Raw genomic sequence first — 24,068 nt, 5'->3', positions numbered from 1 at the left:
GAGGAGCCTGGGTGACTCAGTCAGCTGAGCATCTGTCTGGCATCTGTCTGACTCTTGATTTTGGCTCAGGTGATGATTGTAGGGTCATGGGATCGAGCCCCAAGCTAAGCTCGTATTGGGCTGCGTGCTGAGCACAGAGCCTGATTAAGATTCTCTCTCTCTACATCTGCCCCTCTCCCCTGCTCATACGTGCTCTTTCTCTCTCTCTCTCAAATAATAATAGTAATAATAGTAATAATAAAAAGATCCACAGTGGGAGACTTACTCCCCCACTTAGTCCAGTGGTTTTGGAAAGGAAGCTAAGGCCTCTGATGACCGTGAAGATGGAGATATGTATACAGGCCACAGGGATTGATCCACAATTTTTGGTTTGAAAAATGCAATCTGAACATTAGGATTTGGAAAAGGCAATCTAAATTTTAGGATTTTCAAATAAAATTGGAAAGACACAAGCTCCAGTCCACATTGCAGAAAACTGGAGATTTCATCAGAAAATTGTTCCTGGATACTAGATACATTTTTCCCTTAAAAAATGCAAACTTCATGGGGCACCTGGGGGGCTCAGTTGGTTAAGCCTCTGACTCTTGATCTCAGCTCAGGTCTTGATTTCAAGGTCCTGAGTTCAAGCCCTGCGTTGGGCTACTAAAAAAAAAAAAAAATGCAACCTTCATGACAACTGATGAACCAGCTGTACTGATATATTAGGTGCAAGTTGTAAAGCAAAATAGCTATGTGTTGTGCTTGGTTAACAAATGTATAATTGTAGCCCTTTCGCGTGATCGAATTCAAGCTGTTTATAAAAAACAAAAAATGATAGTGGAGAAAACTGCCTTCCTGATAGAAATATAGAATAGCAAGGTTGATGGATATCACAAATAAAGAATCCAATTCTTTACACGAAAACAAAAAAAGCAGCCTTCGTCTGAAGTCAAGATCGGAAGCCAGCCGCCGAAAGCACCTTTGCTGGTCTGCTCCGCCCTCCCGATAGACAAAGAGCAGCCCTGCCCCTGCGGGCTGGACCTGCGCTATTCATAGCCGCCGTGTTCTTTACATTCTTCAGTTAAGGTTCCCGTGGAGGAGAGCGTGCATTCACATCCGGCCCCATTGAACTGCAAGTAGTAGCTCTGAAATAGCTCCCTCTTCCCCTTCACATTGCTCTACCTGTTCCCCCACCCCCAATCCTGTGTCCCCTTCTCTGAGCACACAGCTAGACTGCATTGCCAGCCTCCTTTGCTGCCAAGTGTGGCCACATGACTTAAGTTCCTAACAGCAGTGGTGGAGTGTATGTGGGGGCGGGGGTGAAGGGGGGTGGGGGAGGGAGGTGGTGGTCAGTGGGGAGTGGGGAGGGGAGGCACAAGCCTGGCTGGGGGGGGATTGGAGAGGAATTGGGAAGGAAAGAAGGGAGAGAGTGAGTATGGACAAATTAGACACATCTTTCACAGCCCTTTGCTGGAAAAAGGAACAGAGAAGTGGGGCAGGAGCCCAAGAGCAATATGGGGTCAAAGGAGGACTTCTTTTTTTAAGATGAGGGACATTGCAGCATGTTTTATGTTGCTAAGAATAAGCCAGTCAAGAGGGGAAAATCAATAATGCAGGAGAGAGGAGATAAGTGGAGGTGTGATATACGTGACTGGGAGAGAGGAGATGGGGACAGCATACCTTAGGAGGGACCAGCCTTAAATAGGAGCAGAGACAACGTACCCACTCTAACAGATGGGGGCCTATGGGGACAGGGGCAGGTGTCAGGGCCATGAGAAAGTTCTTTTTCTGTTGCTTGAATTTCCTGGTAAAATAAGCAAGAAGCAAGGTTTGGGGCTCATGGGGTGCTCCTGAGAAAAGGTAGAAACATGGGCGCCTGGGGGGTTCAGTTGGTCAAGTGTCCAGCTCTTGGTTTTGGCTCAGGTCATGATCTCAAGGTTTGTGGTTCAAGCCTCACATCGGGCTCCATGCCAACAGCACAGAGCCTGCTTGGGATTCTCTCCCTCTCTCTTTCTCTTTCTCTCTGTCTCTCTGCCTCTTCCCATCTGTCTGTCTGTTTGTTTCTCTCTCTCTCCAAATAAATAAAAAACCTCAAAATCAATTAAAAAAAACAAAGAGGTAGAAACAACCCGGTTTCCTCTAGGCCTGGGCAACAAGCAGCCTTGGGCTGGACCAGTGGGGGCACCAAAGCTCACCCTGAGGCCTGCTGAGCCACTTTTTCTTTCCTTCTCTCTTTCTCTCTCTCTTTTTTCAAAAATTATTTATTTACATATTGTCACTGCAGGTCACATTCATGTTGTAAACTGTGACTTAGTTTCAGCAAAACAATATAATGCATAACGTTAAATTAATGCTGTTAATTTACTACTTTTGTTGTTTACTGTCTTGGCTTTATAGCTGTATAAGCACCATAAGCCTAGGGCATTTTTTGATCTTAAGTGTTCTCAACACACACACACACACGAGTTAACTACTTAAGGTGATGGATGTGTTAATTATTTTGATCTTGGTAATTATTTTACAACAATCATCCTGTTGTACACTTTAGATACATACAATTTTGTCAATTGTTCTTCAGTAAAGCTGTAAAAAAAAAAAAATACTGAGCCCATTTCTAAGGAGAGGAAACAGTTGGGAGATCGCAGCTTAGAAACCAGGAGGGGATAAAAGAAGGCAAATCTCTCCAGAATCAAGACCAGGCAGAGAAAACCCACCAATCTTAACAGTGCTTAAAACACAAAAAATCCTTGATCCAGTCACTCTCAACTTTCCTAGGAAACTCTTCCCACTCCATGAGAAAAATACTAATGTCCTGATAGGAAATATAGGCTGAGGACATTTTAAAAGAATTGATAGGTGAAGAAATGTGAATGGCCAATACATATGAAAATATTGCATTTCATCCATACAGGCAGAAAATAGAATGTGGATGCCGGGGGCTGGGGAAAGAGGTATGGGGAGTTAGCATCTGATGGGGACAGAGTTTCAGTTTGGGAAGATAGAAAAGTTCTGGAGATGGATGGTGGTGATGCCTATGCAATACGTAAATGTAGTTTAATGCCACTGGTAAATATGGTAAATTTTAGGTAATATGTGTATATTGCCACAGCTTTTAAAATATTACATTTCATTATAAATGATTTGCAAATAAATGCAAATTAAAACAATGAGATGACACTTTGAACCCATAGGGTATTCTCAGTGAGGACACACAGTGGGCATCAATACTGGTGGAATGAGTAAATAGTACCAGGATGTGGGGAGATGAGCCCCTTCCCAGCCTGCTGGGTGAAGGATAAGCAGGTGTCATTTTCCCAGAGGGCCAAGGGACTCAAATACTTTAATCCTGTAATTTATCTTCCAGGAGTCTATTCTCAAGAAAGAATCAGCAGGCAGGCTCAGAATCCCCAAGTGCACACCTATCAACCCACTACATGCTGGAAGGCGAGGAGGGCACCTCCAGTGGACAACTTGGAGGAAGGCCAGCTAGAGCATGAAACCCAAAGGTGCCACATACCCACACTCCACCCAGCTGAAAGAAGGTGGCTCACAAAAAGTGAGTTTCCCAGCAGAAACCTGAAATGATCCTACAGTCAGAAACAGGAGGAGGTGGAAGGAGAAAGGGTGGGGAAAGGGGCTGGGAGGAGGTGACATCTGGCTGGGTGTCATTTAAAGGGATTAGAACAGTTGAGCCCGGTTGCTCCCTAACACATAGCACAAACCTGCCTCTTCTCAGAATTGTCGGCTCTGGTGTGTGTGTGAGCAGGGTGCAACACAAAACACATGGGACATTTATGTTCACAGTGGCACTGTTTGTAAGATGTGCATGTGACAAGTGCATGCCCTTCAAAGCAGGCATTCCACTTCTAGGACACTATTCTACAGAGGGAAAAAGAGGCAGCATACAAAACCATACAGAGAGTATGATGTTTCTTTGGTTAACAATGAAAAGCTACAAGTAAATCACAAAAATGGGAACAATGATTAATGATTACCTCCAGGTTTTAAACAGGAGACTGTGTTCTCCTTTGCATTGCTTTTTAAAAATATATCAAGGGGCACCTGGGTGGCCCAGTGGGTTAAACGACAGACTCTCGGTTTCGGCTCAGGTCATGATCTCACGGTTCTGTGAGTTTGAGCCCTGCATTGGGCCCTGTACTGATGGTGCAGAGCCTGCTTGGGATTCTCTCTTTCCCTCTCTCTCAAAATAAATAAATAAACTTAAAAAAAATAAAAAAACAAAAACATATGAAATATCCAAATGAGCAGGAAACAATCAAAAGCAAATACAGCAAACCAACCAGAGTAAACTAACGTGAAGTTTTAAGACAATATATCATTAGATATATTTGAACACCATCCCAACTTCTTTCCACCCTTTTCCTTCTAGAGTTTCTTCTTCCTAAGCTTTCTTCTTGAAGTTTTTCTGTATTTACAATGAAAACCTATTATCCTCATTACAACCATAACCCTTTGGAAAAAGCATTGAGTGCAAACAGGCAGATAGCTTGCACATTGCTCAGGATGTCCAAAAGGTTCTGGTAATTCCCCCTGACTACTTGCTATTGTAGAAACTGCTATTATCAGGTACCTCCCCTCGCATGCCATAAGACTGGCTCATTTAAGGCTCTGAGTTGAAATAAAAGGCCGTTTGGGGGCGCCTGGGTGGCGCAGTCGGTTAAGCGTCCGACTTCAGCCAGGTCACGATCTCGCGGTCCGTGAGTTCAAGCCCCGCGTCAGGCTCTGGGCTGATGGCTCGGAGCCTGGAGCCTGTTTCCGATTCTGTGTCTCCCTCTCTCTCTGCCCCTCCCCCGTTCATGCTCTGTCTCTCTCTGTCCCAAAAATAAATAAAAAACGTTGAAAAAAAAATTAAAAAAAAAAAAAAAGGCCGTTTGGGAACCAGTAGCTTTCACATTTGAATGCCCAGGTGATTCTTCATTGGAACAATAGCTGGTAGAATGCCAGTTGCAACATGACTTAGCCACGTACTGTACTCATTACCTTTCTTTCTAGTCCTACCACTTTGGTACCGTTACAGAATTTAATACAGAGCAAGCATGTGACTTGCTCAAGACCAGACCTCAGGTCTCCTATGGGGGAGAATAAAGGAAGGGCTCCACGAACAAGATGGTACTGGGTCCCTTTCTTTCCCTTTTGGAAAATGAGCACTGAAAGGAGCACAGACCATGGCCTGGAGAAGGTGTTTCCAGGATGTTGCACTGAAGAAAGGTTCCCTCCTCAGATTTCCTACAACTTAAGCCTGGTCAGTGCCCCCATCAGTGAACAAAACAGATGGGGCTTCTCCTTTGTACTGGATCACTGGTCTTATTCAGGCTGAGATTTATTCATGCAAACTCGAAAGTCTTTTGGTGATCAATTCCTGCCTCTCAGGTGTCAGCTCTTTGGCCCTATAATATGACAAGGAATTGTACAATTGGCTGAGACTTAGGGACATACACACACACACACACACAACCCCATGGCTCTGGGTTTTCACTTTTATATCTCTCAAGAAGATACAACCAACATGATAGACTTTTAAATGGAACTTTGCTGAACTGTGGCACACAGTAGGTGCTCACTGAATATTGGAATTTACTTTCCATCTTAACATAGCCCATGTGGTAGCCAGCCTCCAAGATGGCTCCCAAGGATGGCCCTCTCCTGATATGCACAATCTTGTGTAGTCTCCTCCCATGCTGTAGTGGGATTGGTCTGTGTGACCCATAGAATAGGCAGACGTGATGGTCTGTCACTTCTCAGATTAGGTTTTGAAAGGCACTGTGGCTTCTGTTTTGAACCCCTCCCCCTCTAAGTCTCTCTCTCCTCACTCAGGCAGAAGTCAACTGTCATGTCTTGAGGACACAAGCCTGTGTCCCGTGAAGAGGCCCATGTGGGCAGCCAAAAACTCCAGCCAAGAGTCCCATGAGTGTATCTTCTTGGAAGCAGATTCTCTAGCTCTAGTCAAGGCTTCAGCTTGATTGCAACCTCATGAGACCCTGAACCAGAACCCTCCGGCTAAGCCACCCAGACTTCTGCCCCCAGAAGCTATGAGATAATAAATGTTTATTGTTTTAAGCCACTGAGTCGTGGGGTAATTTGTTATTACTCCCGATAGATACCTAAGCTCCCTACCCCTCAATATCCAGCATGTTATAACAGTAACTATAGTTTTAGTAAACTGTATTTTAGAGGTTAAAAAATGTTGGCTACAGATTTTCAATAAATTTTAAAGCCCCTTATTTAACATATTCATAATTAATGGATTTTTCAGTTTTCTCTGTTGACTGAACTCAGATAGTAAAAGAATTTTCAAAGGCCTACAAATTGCTGCCATAACATCCAATACCCAAGCAAATTGTGTATTTCAAAGAAGGATTAGGAAGGTCTTTATTTTACGAGGCTTTAGGGGAGCTGCCTTCCCAGCAGGCTCTCCCTGAGCACCTGCTGAAATCCTCCGTGCGGCTCTCAGACTGCTCCGATCTAGGACAACACAGGGGCTTTTAGGTATGGCCTGGCAGGCTTTGTCATCCCTGGTCTCTTTCTCTAGAACACTGTAAATCAAAGGCTCTGGCTAAAGCTTATACATCAAACGTGGAGATGAAAAGAAGACAAGACCAAAAGAGACATAAATAAAACCTTTCCCTGTGAGACAGTATGGCAGCTGGCTAAGCTATCACTGAATGTCAGCCTCAAGTAACATTTTCCCTTCTTTATTTTATGAACTTAGCCTGATCTTTCACAACTATTCTTTTTTTAAGCCTACCCATGACAAACAACTCCAAGTTTGCCTAGTAAAAATACCACTGTAGGAGAATGTCTTCTAATGGGAACGTTTCAGAGGCTGATTTCTTGGGTTTTCTATTGCTAGAGGGTAAGTTCCAAGATAGAAGAGACCGTATCTAGCTCACACTTCATTTGCAGGAATTAGCACAGTGCCTGGCACACAGTAGGTGCTCACTGAATATTGGAATTTACTTGCCATCTCTGAAGGCCTATCAATCAATCAAAGGGTATCTGTTGAGTGGCTATGGGTATAGCACAGTGCAAGGAGCTGTAAGGACCACGAACTTAACATAACATATACACACCTGAAGCACTTAAAGAGACGATCAAGTCCTCATTGTGTATCCACTGGAATCTAGTAGTTCTTTACACATAAACACAAAGCTCTGACTTTCTTAACAAGTTACGTGACGTTTTAAATATTCTATGTAGTTCCTGCGGTATCTGAAATCAATAACATTCACTGGGTACTCACTGATGAAAGCAAAGGTGAGTATTTCAGTTAATAAGCCAAGTTTGGGACTGGAAATAATTATGCGTATAAGGGTGAGAGTATAGATGGCTTTTTTTTCCCTTCTAATGTTCTGTATATTCAGTATCTCCTACAATTAGCATGTATTAGTTTAAAGTCAGAGGAAAATAAATGTACTCTTAAAGGGGTGGAATGAGGAAAAACATCAGGCAAATCAACAACAAGTCAGGGAAAGGCAACCTGTGATGAAGAGCACAGGCTCTGGAGTCGGCAGATCTGGGTTCAAGTCTCAGCACTGCTGCAGTCTCAGCTGTGTCTCTGGGCAGAGAAGAGCCTTTCTGAGCCTCAGTTTCCTAATCTGTAAATTAGGGATAATAGTGTCTTCTTTGGGTAGAGCACGGAGATAAATGAGATAATACATTGAAAGCTCTCAGCAAAATGGTAAGAATGGAGCCTATGGTGGCTATTATTTCTATATTGTCATGAGTGACAGTGAGTGATATCCGAGGCAACTCTTGGGGTAACTGTAGAAGCCCCAATTTCTACCCCGATAGACAGCTAAAGAACTTTCCTCTCCCCACGCTTCCACCACTGTCCTGTTTTACCCTTTCTTCTCTTTTCTCCACTGCTTTGGACTCTGCCTGTAACACCCACTGGCATGTGTAGGTCTGCAGGTGGGATCTAGGTTAGTGAGGCAAGGTTAAGTCATGTGATCCAGGATCCTGCCATCCTACCAACTCTGCGTGTGATTTCAAGCCTCTTACGCACTCTTGGCAACTCTGTGTCATCTAACCTATAAAATGGTGACAGGGGCGCCTGGGTGGCTTGGTCGGTTAAGCGTCCGGCTTCGGCTCAGGTCATGATCTCGCGGTCCGTGAGTTCGAGCCCCGCGTCGGGCTCTGTGCTGATGGCTCAGAGCCTGGAACCTGCTTCGGATTCTGTGTCTCCCTCTCTCTCAGCCCCTCCCCCGTTCATGCTGTGTCTCTCTCTGTCTCAAAAATAAATAAACGTTAAAAAAAAAATTAAAAAAAAAATTAAATGGTGACAGGACCCCTGCCTTTACTTACTGTAGAAAAATATTAGAAGGAAAAAAATCCAAGTAAACAGTCTCCAGCAATGATACAGTAACTGGTACCAGACCTGCCCTTCTGCTGTAAAACAACTAGAAAGCTGGACAAAACAACGTTTTTCAGTTATTGAACACAGGGAGTTCAGGAGAGAGAAGGGAAGCAAGTAAAATGTGCCTACGACTGCCCCAACTTTCTGCGTGGAGTCACTTTAGGGACCACAGTGCAAGGAGGGGGAATCCAAGCAGGGCACAGAGATTGGAATTTGAGGTGCCTGAAATTTATGAAGCCAAGTCCTGTAGAGGAGGAAGCCGCACAGATATAAAACTCCAGAAATAAGCATAGAGATTATTCTTTTGAGTCCTTCTCTGGACACTAAGCTGTACATTAAAAAAAATTTTTTTTAATGTTTATTTTTGACAGAGAGACAGAGCATGAGTGAGGGAGGGGCAGAGAGAGAGGGAGACACAGAATCCAAAGCAGGCTCCAGGCTCAGAGCTGTCAGCACAGAGCCCGACCCAGGGCTCAAACTCACGGACTGTGAGATCATGACCTGAGCCAAAGTCGGACACTTAACCGACTAAGCCACCCAGGTGCCCCTAAGCTGGGCATATTTAGAGCAGAAGTCTATAAAGCCAGGCAAAGCCAGGGCAGTTATGACCTGGCCACCTTTCAGAACTCACACAGGGCTGGGGGACACACATGTTTTGACAGCCAGAGTGGAGAGTCCTTGTTGAACAACTGGGGTATTCAATAAGAGAGCCAGAAAGGGACACACCTCGGTAGGAAGCCAGACTAGCGATACGTAAAGGCTGCCCTAAAATCTCCCTAACAAGCTTACAAACAAGCCTTGAAAGGATCAAGTTTACCAGCAAGTAATCTACCAGTTATGCCATTACTTTTACATAAAAATAAATTCCTGAGTATAGGAAAAAAAGTGGTGCATGGGTCCTATAAAGTGGGATATTACTAAGAAGGGATTTTTCAGTGGTTATAGGGAGCTTTATCAAAAGTCCTTTTAGAGCAGGAGTCAGCAAATTTTTTTCCTGTAAAGGGCCAAAAGGCTATGCAAAATCAGCCCTTGGGTCAGATTTGTCTGGCAACCTCTGCTCTACAGTCTTACTCAGGTGTCCCTGGTCTTTGCACGTCATACTCGACTGAATTAGAATCTGCACTTTAACCAGATCCCTGAGTGACTGATACACACATTACATTTTGAAAAGCGCTGCACTAAAGCAGGGGTTTTTAAAGCTTGGCTGCATATGAGAACCACCTAGGGAGCTTTTAAAAAATTCTGATTTCCCCAGGCTGCCCTCCTTACTTATTAAATCAGAGCTTCTAGAGGTGGGTCCTAGATATCAGTATCATTAAAACTCCCTCCAAGTGATACCAATGTGCAGCTAAGGCTAAGAATCAAGGTTGAAAAGGCTTACTTAGTACAGTCAAACTGTCAAGCTCATCTGCTAGCAGAGAAAGCAGCCTCCCTCTTAGAGACAGATGGATTCCAGAATCACAGAAACTCCCAAGGAGCATGAGTGGTGAAAAAGAACATTAGAGCTAATGCTTTTTTTTTTTTTTTAATATTTTTTTCTAAAGTTCATTTATTTATTTTGGGGGAGAGAGAGAGAGTGAGCAGGGCGGGAGCAGAGAGAGAGAGGGAAAGAGTCACTTAACTGACTGAGCCACCCAGGAGCCCCAGATACTTTTTTTTTTTTTTAATTGAAGTATAGTTGACATACAGTGTTACATTAGTTTCAGATGTACAGCATAGTGATTCCACAATTCTATACCTTATGCTATGCTCACCACAAGTGTAGCTGTTGTCACCACACAACGTATTAGAGCTAGTTCTGGATGTCTCTTTCCAGTCCTCTGGTGGTGAATGCCACTAAAAAAACGTAATCTTAGAGGGGTGCCTGGGCGGCTCAGTCAGTTAAGAGTCTGACTTTGGTTCAGGTCACGGTCTCACAGCTCGTAGGTTTGAGCCCTGCATCAGGCTCTGTGCTGACAGCTCAGAGCCTGGAGCCCACTTCAGATTCTGTGTCTCCCTGTCCCCTCCCCCACTCACACTCTAGCTCTCAAAAATAAATAAACATTAAAATTAAAAAAAAAAAAGTAATCTTGGAAGTGCAGAACGTATTTAAAAAGATGTTACCAATTTCAGTCTCAAAAGTTAAACATTTAGCTAAAAGTAGACAATTTATTAATCTTTTTGATTTTGGGATTATGTTAAGGAATTAATTCTATAGGGCTGAGTTTAGAGGCATTTTAAATTCAGTAATGTTTAACAGAAAATATACAGATATTCCTAAATCAACCACCAATGAGTGTTCAGTACTTTTCTTCAAGATTCTTGGGTCCCAAACAACAATTTCACAGATGAGACTTACTTTTTCCAGTGTTAATAAATATTTAACACCTTTAAAGATGCTTTCTGGATCAATACTCAGGATGCCACGAAAGAGAGGCAGTAATAAGTGTTTTGAGAAAAGCTGGCTCATTTCTTGGTTATAAAGTCCAAAACAACCATTTGACTCAGTTCTTTTTGTTTCTCTGCCTTTTCCTCTTCTGAGGAAATAGTGTCATAAATATATGATTCTCTCTCCAACTGCTCTTTTACAATATTTGCATTTTCTCCCACCCATAGGAAAGTACAGAAGCTCTTTATCCCATAATTATAAGCTTATAAGCAAGAAAAATGTATTAATTTACTCCATTAATACTAAAATTCTTCCGGGGCGCCTGGGTGGCGCAGTCGGTTAAGCGTCCGACTTCAGCCAGGTCACGATCTCGCGGTCCGTGAGTTCGAGCCCCACATCGGGCTCTGGGCTGATAGCCTGGAGCCTGTTTCCGATTCTGTGTCTCCCTCTCTCTCTGCCCCTCACCCGTTCATGCTCTGTCTCTCTCTGTCCCAAAAATAAAATAAAAAAACGTTGAAAAAAAAAATTAAAAAAAAAAAAGAAATGCCCAGATTTAAAAAAAAAAAAAAAAAAATACTAAAATTCTTCCAGACTCTCCTCACAAGTCACCTATCCTCACAAGAGGCCTTTCCTGGCCATGGTGCTTAAATCACACCCCCATCTCTTACATTTCATCCCCTTTCTTCATAGCACCAGCTGATAGATTATTTGTTTTGTTATCTCTCTACCCCTTGTGTACCCCCTCCAAGCATCAGGGCAGTAACTATAGTAAAAGCTCCTTGAAGGCAAGACCTTTATCTGTTTTGTTCACTGTGTATCCCCAGGGTCAAGCACGGGGCTTGGCACATAGTAGGTACTCAAAAATCATTTCTTGAATGAACAAACAACATCCACTGCATTTTTAAAGAGCCTAGTCATCAGGGGTTCAGGTAAACAACCCAATTCAACATGGAGAGAACTGAAAGAACTCAGTATATTGCTGAGGCATAATGCCTGGTGAGAGTGACGCATAGGGCATCGTTGCCTCCCATCGGTGTAATGATTTACTCTGAAAGGCAGAGAAATGGTGTAACTGAGCTTGAAGCTTGGTATAATCTACTAAAAATATGATCCATAAACTCTACAAAAATCTCTCCACCAAAGGAAACTTTTAATACACAGAAAAGCATAGCCTTGCTGTCTTACAAGAGGCCATCCATTCAGTTGTTCAATGATACAAGAATTTTCAGAAATGGAAGGAAGGGCTCTTAAATTTCATGCAGCAGCATCTCTAAGCAATAGTTATGATTCATACTACTACCATTTTCCAGTTGCCTGTTAAGCATCAGGGAACTGTAAGCAGTGCTTTCTGCACTATGTATGCCAAGCATCCCAAGCACTGGCCTCTGACTCATGGTAGGCCATGATGAAATTCTCACCAGTCCATGGCCAAGTGAGAAAACTAGCAACCACACGAGGCTGATCTTTATTTGGGGATTAGGTCCTCCTTCTATTTTGGAAATTAGCTTTTCTTTTATGAAATGAAGGTAGATTTGTGGAATCAGTGGTATGGGCTGCTTTCAACGTGTTTCCTTGGCAAAATAAAAGTGGGGCCAATCTATGTTGGTCTTCAAAAAAGGAGGGGAGGGAGAAGGAGGAGGAGAAGGGGAACCAAAAATGTATCCAAACATTGCCAAACATCTCTAGGGTGAGGAGGGCAAAATCACCCCTGGTTGAGAAATGTGGTGTCAATACCTGAGTTACCTACACAAATGAGGGAGGATGGATGCAGTTGCTATCAAACACGATAGTGGTAGTTAGAAAACTTGTCCAGGCTGTGGCTGCCGATAGCAAGGGCCAATGGCACTGACTCATACTTGCTGGAAGAATGGCACTCCACTCAGGTGTATGCTGAGCTGTGGAACCGGGGACCCACTCACGCAAGGCAAACAGCATTTGCTACATGGATGATGGCAATCAGACACCTGATCATATGCATGTACCTTTAAAGGGAAATAGGGGGCGCCTGGGTGGCTCAGTCGGCTCAGTGTCCAACTTCGGTCTAGGTCATGATCTCACCATTCCTGAATTCGAGCCCCATGCCGGGCTCTGTGCTGACAGCTCAGAGCCTAGAGCCTATTTCAGATTCTGTGTCTTCCTCTCTCTCTTTGCTCCTCCCCAGCTTGCACTCTGTCTCTATCTCTTGCAAATAAATAAACATTAAAAAAAATTTTAAGGGAAATAGGGAGGGGCGCCTGGATGCCTCAGTCAGTTAAGCGTCCAACTCTTGGTTCCAGCTCAGGTCATGATCTCACAGTTTGTGAGTTCAAGCCCCACATTGGGCTCCATGCTGACAGTGCAGAGCCTGCTTGGGATTCCCTCTCTCCCTCGCTCTTTGCCCCTCCTCCACTCTCTCTCTCTGTCTCTCTCAAAATAAATAAACTTAAAAAATTTTTTTAATAAAAAAAATAATAAAGAGGGGCGCCTGGATGGCTCAGTCGGTTAAGTGTCCAACTTCGGCTCAGGTCATGATCTCGCGGTCCGTGAGTTCAAGCCCCGCTATCGAGCTCTGTGCTGACAGCTCAGAGCCTGGAGCCTGTTTCCGATTCTGTGTCTCCCTCTCTCTCTGACCCTCCCCCGTTCATGCTATGTCTCTCTCTGTCTCATAAATAAATAAATATTTAAAAATTTTTTTTTAATTAAATAAAGAGAAACAGGGATTTAACTGTGAATTCAGAGCAAATAAATCTAAGAATCTACTTACAGAGAGCTATATCTGTTAATGCCATCAAGATGGACTCTAACCAGTAAATATTCATTTCATGGAATCAAAATGGATTGCCTATTTTTGTGCAAACATGAACATTCAGATCCTTTCTATTAGGCATACATCTAGTTCTTTGATGACTTTTTAAAAGCTGTCATTTTAATCACTTATGAAAACTGTTTTAGAAAGAAAAATCCACCCCCAAAATTTCTCACCTCCTCTTATGAGAAATTATTCTGTTTTAATTCCACCTATGGAAGCGTATTCTAAGGATGTATGTGCCACAGTGCTGTATCTGCCACTATGGCAACTCGTTAAAAAATGCCACCCCCTTAAATTCCTTCGTGGCGTATTAATTTGATGTTCTAAAACAAATATCTTACCATGAATTAATTCCTAGTGAATAATAAGATTAACCTAACTAAACTGGCTTCTGTAACACTTCCACTATTTGTAAATGTGTTTCTTGTACTTTTTAAAAAATATTTTTTAATGTTTATTTATTTCTGAGAGAGAGAGACAGAACGTGAACGCTGGGAGGGGTGGGGGCAGAGAGAGAGGGGGAGACACAGAATCCGAAGCAGGCTCCAGGCTCCAAGCGGTCAGCATAGAGCCCAAGGCAGGGCTCGAACCCATGAACCGTGAGATCATGACCTAAGCCAAAATTGGATGCTCAACTGATTGAGCCCCCCAGGCGACCCTCTTGTACTTTTTTTTTTTTTAATTTTTTTTTTAACGTTTATTTATTTTTGAGACAGAGAGAGACAGAGCATGAATGGAGGAGGGTCAGAGAGAGGGAGACACAGAATCCGAAACAGGCTCCAGGCTCCGAGCTGTCAGCACAGAGCCCGACGCGGGGCTGGAACTCACGGACCGCGAGATCATGACCTGAGCCGAAGTTGGCCGCTTAACCGACTGAGCCACCCAGGAGCCCCTCTTGTACTTTTTTAAGGAGATTTTTTTGCTAGGCTTCGTTATAAATATTCTCTGCTGAAATCTACTAAATCACTAATACAGGTATCCCCTACTTTTCCAAAGTTCATGTCTCACCACTTTGCTTTTACAAAAGACCTTCATTAGTACCTATTTTCACTAACCAAAAGAAATCCAAAGAGGATTTTCACTTTGATCAAAAATGGCAAAATAGCGTTCACTGCTTATATACCGAGGCAGCTGTACCTGAGAAGCCAGAGTGGCCCCACCAAGCTCCTTCCTGGGAACTATACTCATAATATCTGTGTCGAGCCACCATAACTTTGACCTGTGTCTGTGGACATCTGTACTTCATCTCAATTTATTATGTGCATCTATTAACAAGGTGTGTTCTAAGGTGTCAGAAATGCCTAAAAGGGGTTATTTTTGGAGTCTGGGAATGCTCAAAAAATTTTCCATATAAATTAATGATAATTGCATCTTCACTTTATGCCATTTTGGCTGATGAAAGCTTTCACAGGAACACTCTACTTATGTATATAGCACAAGAAACCTATACTTAAAATACAGCAATATAGTTCTCAAGATGTGATTCAACTAATGAGAGTATGCATTCACCAAATGCACTGGGTAAGATATCACTGAGAAAACCCACTACAAGATTGTTTGTGAGACTAAAAGAGTAGGAACCACCTCAACATCCATCAATAGACACCACATTAAATAAATTATGGTCCAACCATACAACAGAATACAACGTAGCCACTAAAAATATGAGATCTGCGTGTACTAATATGGCAAGATGCCGTGATATAGCATTAAATGAAAAGAGTAAGATACAAAATGGTAGGTACAATAAAATTCCATTTGCGTTTCTAAAAAACAGATACATGTGCTGTTTTGTGTGTGCAATATATGTGTATATGTACGTATGTGTATGTATAGCTATATCAATATTTATGCTTATAATTGCATTGAAAATATCTGGGAAGATACACAAAAGTTATTCACAATTACCTCTAGGGAGAAGCACTGAGGAGACACAAGACTTTTACATTTCATTGTGTACCTTCTGTACTATTTATTTTCCTAAACTTTTCTCTTAAAAGGATCGCTACTGGGGCGCCTGGGTGGCTCAGTCTGTTGAGTGTCCGACTTCGGCTCAGGTCATGATCTCAGTTTGTAGGTTCAAGCCCCATGTCAGGCTCTGTGCTGACAGCTCAGAGCCTGGAGCCTGCTTCAGATTCTGTGTCTCCCTCTCTCTCTCTGCCTCTCCCCTGCTTGTGCTCTGTCTCTGTCTCTGTCTCAAAAATAAATAAACATTTAAAACAATTAAAAAAAAAAAAGGATCACTATTGCCTTCATCACAAGGGGACCTGCCTTCAAAGACAAGCTGCAGTAAGTATTCAACAAAAAGAAAGATATGGTTTGGATTTATTCTCTATAGCTCTTTGCCTGAAATCCCTAATGGCTTCTAGGGAACATGAATCCTGAAGCCTACAAAGAAAGGCTATATCCTCAAAAAGGAAGTCTAAGGGGAGCCTCTTTTCCAGCAATGTTAAAATAATTCTAGGGCATGTGACTTGCCAAAATGGGAACATTCCACAAAAATAGGACTCTAACTTACAAAGCTGCTTTGAATAATGCAGTGTTTTATATATATAGGGATATATCGGGATGGATATTATTTTCGGAAATATTTTCGGAAGTCAAGAGTTTATATTATATTTCTGGATTAAAAAATTTTTTAAACCAATGATATCATCGAGCCAGTTTTGAATCACAGTTCAAGCATAATCAAATGTGGCCAAGAGCTGCCCTCGGCCCAGCAGAGGAGAGGGACAGGAGGCAAAGGCTGACTGAGGAGAGGCACGGCCCCGTGGGGCTCCAGCTGAGAGAGGTGGGCACTGTCCTGGCACACAGCTGCCAGCCAGTGGATTCCTAAGCCAGTGTATTCACGAGCAAAATGAGAACTCTGGACAGAAAATCACCGGGAATGGTTACAAGACCAGTTACTCTCAGACACTAAAAGCAAGTCTTGTAACAGAAAAATACAACAGGGGCGCCTGGGTGGCTCAGTCAGTTTAGCGTCTGACTTCAGCTCAGGTGACGATCTTGTGGTTCATGAGTTCGAGTCCCACGTCAGGCTCTGTGCTGACAGCTCAGAGCCTGCAGCCTGCTTCGGACTCTGTTTCTCTGTCTCACAAACACAAAAATAAACATTACCAAAAAAATTAAAAAAAAAAAAAGAAAGATACATGTGGCAACCATCACAGCCACCACTCTGCACCCTCCCCTGCCCCAGATTACCTGTTCACATGTCCTGCTCACACCAAAACACAAGCATGGGCTGTGACAAGGCATGTTGGTGTCCGGACTCAGCAGCATGTCACGGGCAGGCCAACTCTCCCATCATTCTGCAGCGACAGGGAGACGCTGAATCTCCCCGTCCATGGCCAGAAGCAGAGGCCAGTAGTCTCAACCAGTCCCTGGGACAATGCCACCCTTCTCCTAATCTAACTCCTTCAGCACTTGGGAAGTAGTTTACCAAAACTGCCTGCCTGACTGTAAGAGTGGAAACGGACTGGGGCACTTATTGCAGAGAATCTGTTTCCTCACAGTAATACAGGAAATGATCACTGCTTCTTAATCATCATAAGGGATGGGATATAGGAACGGAAGAAGAGGCAACTTTTTTCATTTTCAAGGGGGAGGAAGAAGATATAATCCGTAAGTGCATACATCATAGACCACCAAGCCTGATGCTTAAAGAGTTTAAAGTGTGGGGTGGGACTGTCATGTGTGACACCTTTGTGTGCCCAACTCTCTTGGGTAGGTATCGTTATCCCCACAAAACGGATTTTAAAACTGAGGCTCAGACAAGTTCTTTAACACACCTAGGGACACCAAGTAAAAAGTCACAAAGCCCTTCAAACCCCAAAGGCTGTACTCTCTCCCCGTTCGACCGAGAAACGGAGGCCACCCAGGCCCAGCCATGAGTCCTACCATGTTAGACCCACCTCTGTCTGATCACAAATTTATCAGAAAGTTCAAGTATTTACATCCCTATTTTGTTGTCTGTCCCAAATAATTTACCTTTTACCCTTTTTTTTTTAATGAATTGAACGGATGTTACCTAGACTTCTTACGGTGATCATTTTGCAGTGGATACATATACTGAATCATTATGTTGTACATCTGAAACTACTATAACCTTGTATGTCAATCACATCTCAATTTTTAGAAAGGTTTACATAAAGGGGCGCCTGAGTGGCGTTAGGCGTCCAACTCTTGATTTCGGCTCAGGTTATGATCTCGTGCTTCGTGAGATCGAGCCCCACAACGGGCTCTGCACTGACCGCACGGAGCCTGCTGGCTTTTGCTCTCTCTCTGCCCCTCCCCTGCTTGCACTCATTCGTGCTCCCTCTCTCTCTCAAAATAAATAAACTTTTTTTTTTTAAGATACTACATAAAAAAGAAAGTGACACAATGTACTGCTGTAGAAGGGCCTAACGTCCTAAACAATGCAAAAGGGGGGCTGGGGCACTGGTTGATAAAGAAGAGAATGAAGGGGAAACACCATTACCCCCCTGCAGCTTCATGACAATTAGACCCAAAGTTAGGCACTAAGGTACAGCTTTCTGAGCTTGGGACAATACTATGTTCCCGGAGGGAACAAGGGCATTCGGGGTTTGCGTTGTTAGCATTTTGGTTTTTCTCTCCGCAGATCACCGGAGCATCGCCTGGGTTCCCACTGCCAGGACTCCACCAAGATCCCCCCGCGGGGCACAGGCTTTAGCTCGCCACCAGCACGCAGCCCTCTCTCCAGCAAACAAACTGCCAAGGAGTCTTTGAGTAAGTGGGAACTCTTGGGTTGTTTGTTGTCATTTGCCCCATGCCTGCAAACACTTCCAGAAGTCAACAGGAAACCTCTTGTGCCAAACTGAACAAAACCCTGCTTCTCGGCACAAATTCCTGTTTGATGCACCAGCAGGTGTTTCCATGCCAGTCACAAAGTGTCAAGTGGCACCGGGAGACAGGACTAGGTGACAGGGATGGCTGATGGGCACCTTCATCCTGGGCAACTCCCCCCATGACATTCCTGGGGAACCCCTTATGTCAGGCCGAGACTGACATGTTCTTGTGCAGCTACAGATCAGCTCTAACAAAGCGAAAGGTTACAGACCTGGAGCAAACAAAGCTGGCCTGCAGGAACCATTGAAGTCACATAAAAAATACAAAGGAAACAGTATAAACTGGTCATTTTTTTTTCTTGCTCTGTGCTAATGTTTTGCATTAATTTTATCAATCCAGCACAGAGGCCAACAGCGTCCTCTTTTGACTGAGGAGGCAGGAGACAGGCTCCCAACACCCCAACGGCAAGCCCACCACCACCTGCTCTTGGGATTCTTGTTTTATTCCTTTAAATGTTAAATTTGAGGCCCAGGCTTCTAGGAAGTTTCCCTGAAACCATGCCACATTTGAAGCTCCCTACCTTTTTTTTTTCCCCCCCTGGGGAAAGCTTTTTATTCTTTCTATCAGATTCTCAAAGAGATCTGCAGTTGAACCAAGGTAAAGCAAAAATGCCTTCAAGCTTTCAAGAATGTTGTATTAAAATACAGCCCCTCTTGGGGCCTCTGGGTGGCTCAGTTGGTTAAGTGTCCGACTTTGGCTCAGGTCATGATCTCACAGTTCATGAGTTCGAGCCCCACATTGGGCTCTGTGCTGATAGCTTGGAGCCTGGAGCCTGCTTCAGATTCTGTGTCTCCCTTTCTCTGCCTCTCTCTCTCTCTCTCTCTCTCAAAAATAAACATTTAAAAAGATTTTTAAAACATTTTTTAAAATAAAATAAAATACAGCCCCTTTTGAGTTGCAAGTGTTATGGGCTTATGGAGTATGTGCTGAGGACCAATAAATCCGCCAATTGAGAAGGAATGGCCAGGGCTGGTAAACAGGCCAAATGGGAGCTTGAGCAAATGTAACCCATTTCACGTTGTTTTGGCATGGGCCCTGGCCCTGTAGCATGCTGACAGAGAATTTTAAAGGAGTCACCCGGTTAAGGACGGAACAATGTTGCAAGTGGTGATCACTGATCAAGCTCGGGAGAAAGGATGCCTACTCCTACCACAGCCTCACTGGGACTCAGTTTTCTCAACTGTAAAATGGGGCTAAAAATAGTATCCTCCCCCCCCCCCCACCTTTGCTTACTGGGATAAGGCCAAGTAAACAGTAAATGCCAGGGATCATGACTGCTAGTTAGAGGAGAGGTTACACTCCTTTTGTAATCATTTTCATGTGTGACCTTTGCAGTGAACCCTTCCTCAGGGTGAGAGATTTACTGTCATCTCTGTGTTAATTCTTCCCTTTAAGAACGTGTGGTCACATGTTTTAAAAGCATATTCTCAGCTCTGCCGCTTGACTCTTTCACAACTTCTCTCTTGAAAGGACCAAAGCAAATGTATCTCCTCCACGTTTTCTGTACATTCTATTTTCTGTAAATATCACATGAAGTCTACAATGATTTGAACATTTCTAAGCTCAACAGACAAAATTACAGAGTGGATTTTCCAATCTCTGCCACTTACTGACTAAAAACGTCTTGTGTGTGTGATGCTTTGAACCTCTTCCAGCGCTTTCATAACTACTCTTTATTTTATTTATGTGCTTCTTTATTTATTAATACCTGTACCTCTTCCCATCAAGGACTGAAGGTGGCTTTAAGGACACACAAAAGTTGACAAGTTGGCATAAAATAAAGGCAGAGCCAAGGAAAAAAGAAAACCAAAACCCCTGGGAAAGGGGAAGAAAAAGGCATTATTTCTGTTTCACAGAGAAGGAAACCAGGGCACAGAGCCATGTAATCCTTTTTGAAGCAATGTGGGTTAAAAGCTAGAAATAAGCTGACACGAAGCCAGCCCTACAAATGATATCCTGGGACTGTGAGGCACTGGAAAATTGACTCAAAACAAAACCCACCAAATCAGAAAGACCACCATGCAGCTCAGCGAAAGTGGGCAGAGAGATGGGGACCCCTCCCGGGAGAAGCCTTGGGAGCTGGATGGGAACAGAGCTTGGAGGAAACGTGGCACTGACAGCAACGATGATGACCCATAGCACGGATCAGGTATTACTAAGGGCCAGGCACCATTCAAGAACTGTCACAATGTCACCTCATTCACGACTCACCACAGGGTCTTACGACGTAGGCTAGTATTACTCAAGTTTTGCAAAGGAGGCCCAGAAAGCTTAAGTAGGTAACTTGCTCAAAGTCATAGAGTGGGTGGAGGATTTGGACCCAGGCGGTCTGACTCCAGAATGCACTTCTAACCTCTGTCCCCGGAGACCTGATGCAGGCAGAGGCCATCAAAGGAAAGTTGGGTGACCAGCTGAGAGAGTGGGAGAGTGAGGAAAGCAGTCATGGTGGGTGGGTCAAGGAGGCTGCTAGGAAACCAAGGAAGCCAGGATCTAAATCCCCATGGTGGACATGCCTTTTATTTTGATGCTGGCAGCTTGATGGAGGTATTCCTGAGTGACCTCATGAGGAGCCAGGACACTGCCTTACTTCCAAAACCAGCCTGATCTATGAGACAGGATAACAGGGTGCTGTTGTTGTTGATGTGGATGCTGCTAAGGATATATGATTATTTAGGAATCCTTTCATCAACAATAGCATCTGCTTTAGTGTTGCCATTCAATTCAGCTAGTATTCGCTGAGCACATACCGTGTACCAGGCACTGTAGTAGGCATAGTGATTTTGAACACAGGACTTTACAGACTTTATGTAATTTCCATAGCACATCAGGTATTTTTAAGCATTAAAAAATTTCTAAATTTTAAAATAGAGCCCTCCTGATTTCTCTGTTTCCAGGGTATGAGTGGCTGCCAGCCTCCCAGGCTATTCCTATCACAGCTCTAGTTAATTACTTGCTTTACTGTACAGGGTCCCCTCCCCCTCCCTATACCTTCAGGAGCCACTACTTCCTCCGGTTTCCCTTGGTGCACACTTTGAGCTGTAGCTTCTTCCCTCTGTCAGATCCCTTCCTTCCATGTTAGCCTTTGAGGGTGGTCAGTAAACCTATATGCCAAATATTTTTAATTTTCCTGCTCCAGGCACTTCCAGGATTGCTCTTCCTGGTTCCTTTGTGGAAATGGGGCCATGTCAATAGTTCTGGCAATGAGTTGTGAGCAGAAGGGGTTCTTGGGGCTTGTCCCTTTAAATTTTTTTTTTTTTCAACGTTTATTTATTTTTGGGACAGAGAGAGACAGAGCTTGAACAGGGGAGGGGCAGAGAGAGAGGGAGACACAGAATCAGAAACAGGCTCCAGGCTCTGAGCCATCAGCCCAGAGCCCGACGCGGGGCTCGAACTCCCGGACCGCGAGATCGTGACCTGGCTGAAGTCGGACGCTTAACCGACTGCGCCACCCAGGCGCCCCATGGGGCTTGTCCCTTTAAACTGCCAGGGCGACGCCCTCCAGAGTTCTCTTTCTTCCTCCACATGACCAGGGCAACTTTTGAGAAAGGCTGCCAACCATCCTGACCGCCCGAATGAACATGCAGCATCAATGAGAAATCAACTGTGCACTCTCCAATCACTTAGATTGGGGGCTCTGTTACCACGGCATAACCTCACCCCTTCTGGCTGATATAGCCTTTCAAAAAGGCTCAGTATTTCTGGCCCATAGTGACCACCCCTACTTTTCCAGAAGATAGAGAGAGACAGAGCGATAAAGACAGAGACAGAGATAGTGATGGAGATGGAAACAGAGATAGAGACATAGACACAGACGGATATAGACACAGATGTAATTTTTTCTTGTCAGTTCTTGAAAGTTTGAGGGGAAAGGTAGGATGTGTGGACTACCAGCCACTTTGTTCCAGTCTCTGTATGTAAATTATTTACATACAAAAGTAAACAGAAGTTGCAGCGGGGCACCTGGCTGGCTCAGAGGAGCATGCGATCTTGGCATCTTGAGTCTGAACCCCGCGTGGGGTGTAGAGATTACTAAAAAAATAATTAAATGAACTTAAAAATAAAAATAAGTTGCAGCTTTTGAGAGCCTTTAGAGAAATCTCACGATTTTAATCTGGAAATATATAGATACGAAATTTCTTCACAAGATGAAAGGCACAAATGATGCCTTGGAGTATAAAAAGCAGTGCACTCTGTATGAACTTACAAGGCAGTCTAGGAAGAACCTGTGCTCCAGCTCAGGGTTTCTCAGCCTCAGGACTATTGACATTTGGGGCCAGAAAATTCTTTGTTGTGAAAGATGGCTGTCCTATACGTTGTAGGATGTTTACTGTCGTCTGGTTTCTACTCACCAGATGGCAGTAGCACTGCCTCACATCCCAGTTGCGAAAACCAAAAATGCCTCCAGGCATTGCCACACATCCCCTGGGGACAGGTCACCTTCAGTTGAGAATTACTGAGCTAGCTATAATCACAAATGGACTTAAACTTTCTCCCACAGAACTGGATATCAATTTTCCTTCCTTGAAGATTAGTGTCATGTTTATATACTGACACAAGTGTTGCCCCAGTGCCACAGAACTGGATCCAAGACAAATCGGTCTGGGTTCCAAAGGTTAGGCCACCTTTTCCAGAATTACTTCCAGGGCATGAACCTTGAGCCTGTGAGTGTCCTTTTAAGAGACTTAGACTCGGGGCATCTGGGTGGCTCAGTCTGTTAAACATCTGACTCTTGATCTCAGCTTAGGTCATGATCTCACAGTCGTGGGATCAAGCCCAGTGTTGGGGCTCTGCACTGTCAGCTTGGGATTCTCTCTCTCCCTCTCTCTCTGCCCTCCCCCTGCCCTGTCTCTCCCTCTCTCTCAAAATAAATAAACATTAAAAAAAAATTCTCTCTCCCTCTGCCCTTCCCCCACTCACTCTCATTCTCTCTCTCTAAAATAAAAATAAATAAATGATCTAAGTCTTTTAGTTAATAATGAAATAATAACTAAATAACTGAAGACTTAGTTAAGTCTTTTAGTTAATTATTTTATTTATTACTTAACTTTAGTTAAGACAAATTTAAAGGAATGTGGTATTTATAGTAAGATGGCCACGCATTAACCCCGTCCTCTCCTTGTGTGCATGTACCATTCTTGCATTAAGGGTGGAATTGATTCCTTCACCCCTTGAATCTGAGCTGGTCTATGACTGCTTTGACCTACAGAATAAACCAGAAGTGAGGCAAGCCTTTAAAAGACTAACAGTTTCTGCTTTTCTTCTTTTGGAAGGCTCCCTCTTGGGATCTTCCCTTTAGGAACTCAGCCACCATGCTGTGAGAAGCCTGGGTCATCAAGAGGCCACGTGGAGGTGTTCCAGTAGACAGCCCAGCTGAGCTTCTGGCTGATGGCTAGCATCCACTGTCAGCGATGTGAATAAGATCTTGAACATTTCAGACAACTCCAGCTCCCATGTGATTGCAACCCCAGCCAACATCACACTAGGCATAAGAACTACCCAGCAGAATCAAGTCAACCCACACAACTGTGAGAGTTAATAAAATGGTTGTTGTTTCAAGTCACTATGTTTTGGAGGAGTTAGGCTGCAACAGATAACCCAAACACAATCTCAGAGAGAACCACTGTTGGTGACAGCGGCCAGAAGGGGCAAATGTTGGGGCGCCTGGCTGGCTCAGTCAGAAGAACGTGCAA

The 24,068-nt window shown here is 43.8% G+C and overlaps 1 protein-coding gene and 1 long non-coding RNA gene across 7 annotated transcripts in view; one reads left to right on the top strand and one right to left on the bottom strand.

Annotated features, from left to right (window-relative positions):
• The window catches only part of SHLD1 (shieldin complex subunit 1), a 96,745-nt gene that overhangs the window by 36,154 nt on the left and 36,523 nt on the right, over positions 1-24,068 (bottom strand). The window lies entirely within an intron of this gene.
• LOC125161793 (uncharacterized) lies at positions 1,118-24,056 on the top strand. Its single transcript, XR_007150759.1, has 4 exons — positions 1,118-1,282; positions 3,344-3,535; positions 18,131-18,258; positions 23,649-24,056. It is a non-coding gene; the product is annotated as an uncharacterized LOC125161793 (long non-coding RNA).

The sequence above is a fragment of the Prionailurus viverrinus genome, chromosome A3, assembly GCF_022837055.1.
Source record: "Prionailurus viverrinus isolate Anna chromosome A3, UM_Priviv_1.0, whole genome shotgun sequence".
In the NCBI taxonomy this organism is placed as follows: Eukaryota; Metazoa; Chordata; class Mammalia; order Carnivora; family Felidae; genus Prionailurus; species Prionailurus viverrinus.
The sequence above is the reverse complement of the archived record's forward strand: the minus strand, read 5'-3'. Positions and strand labels throughout refer to the sequence as shown.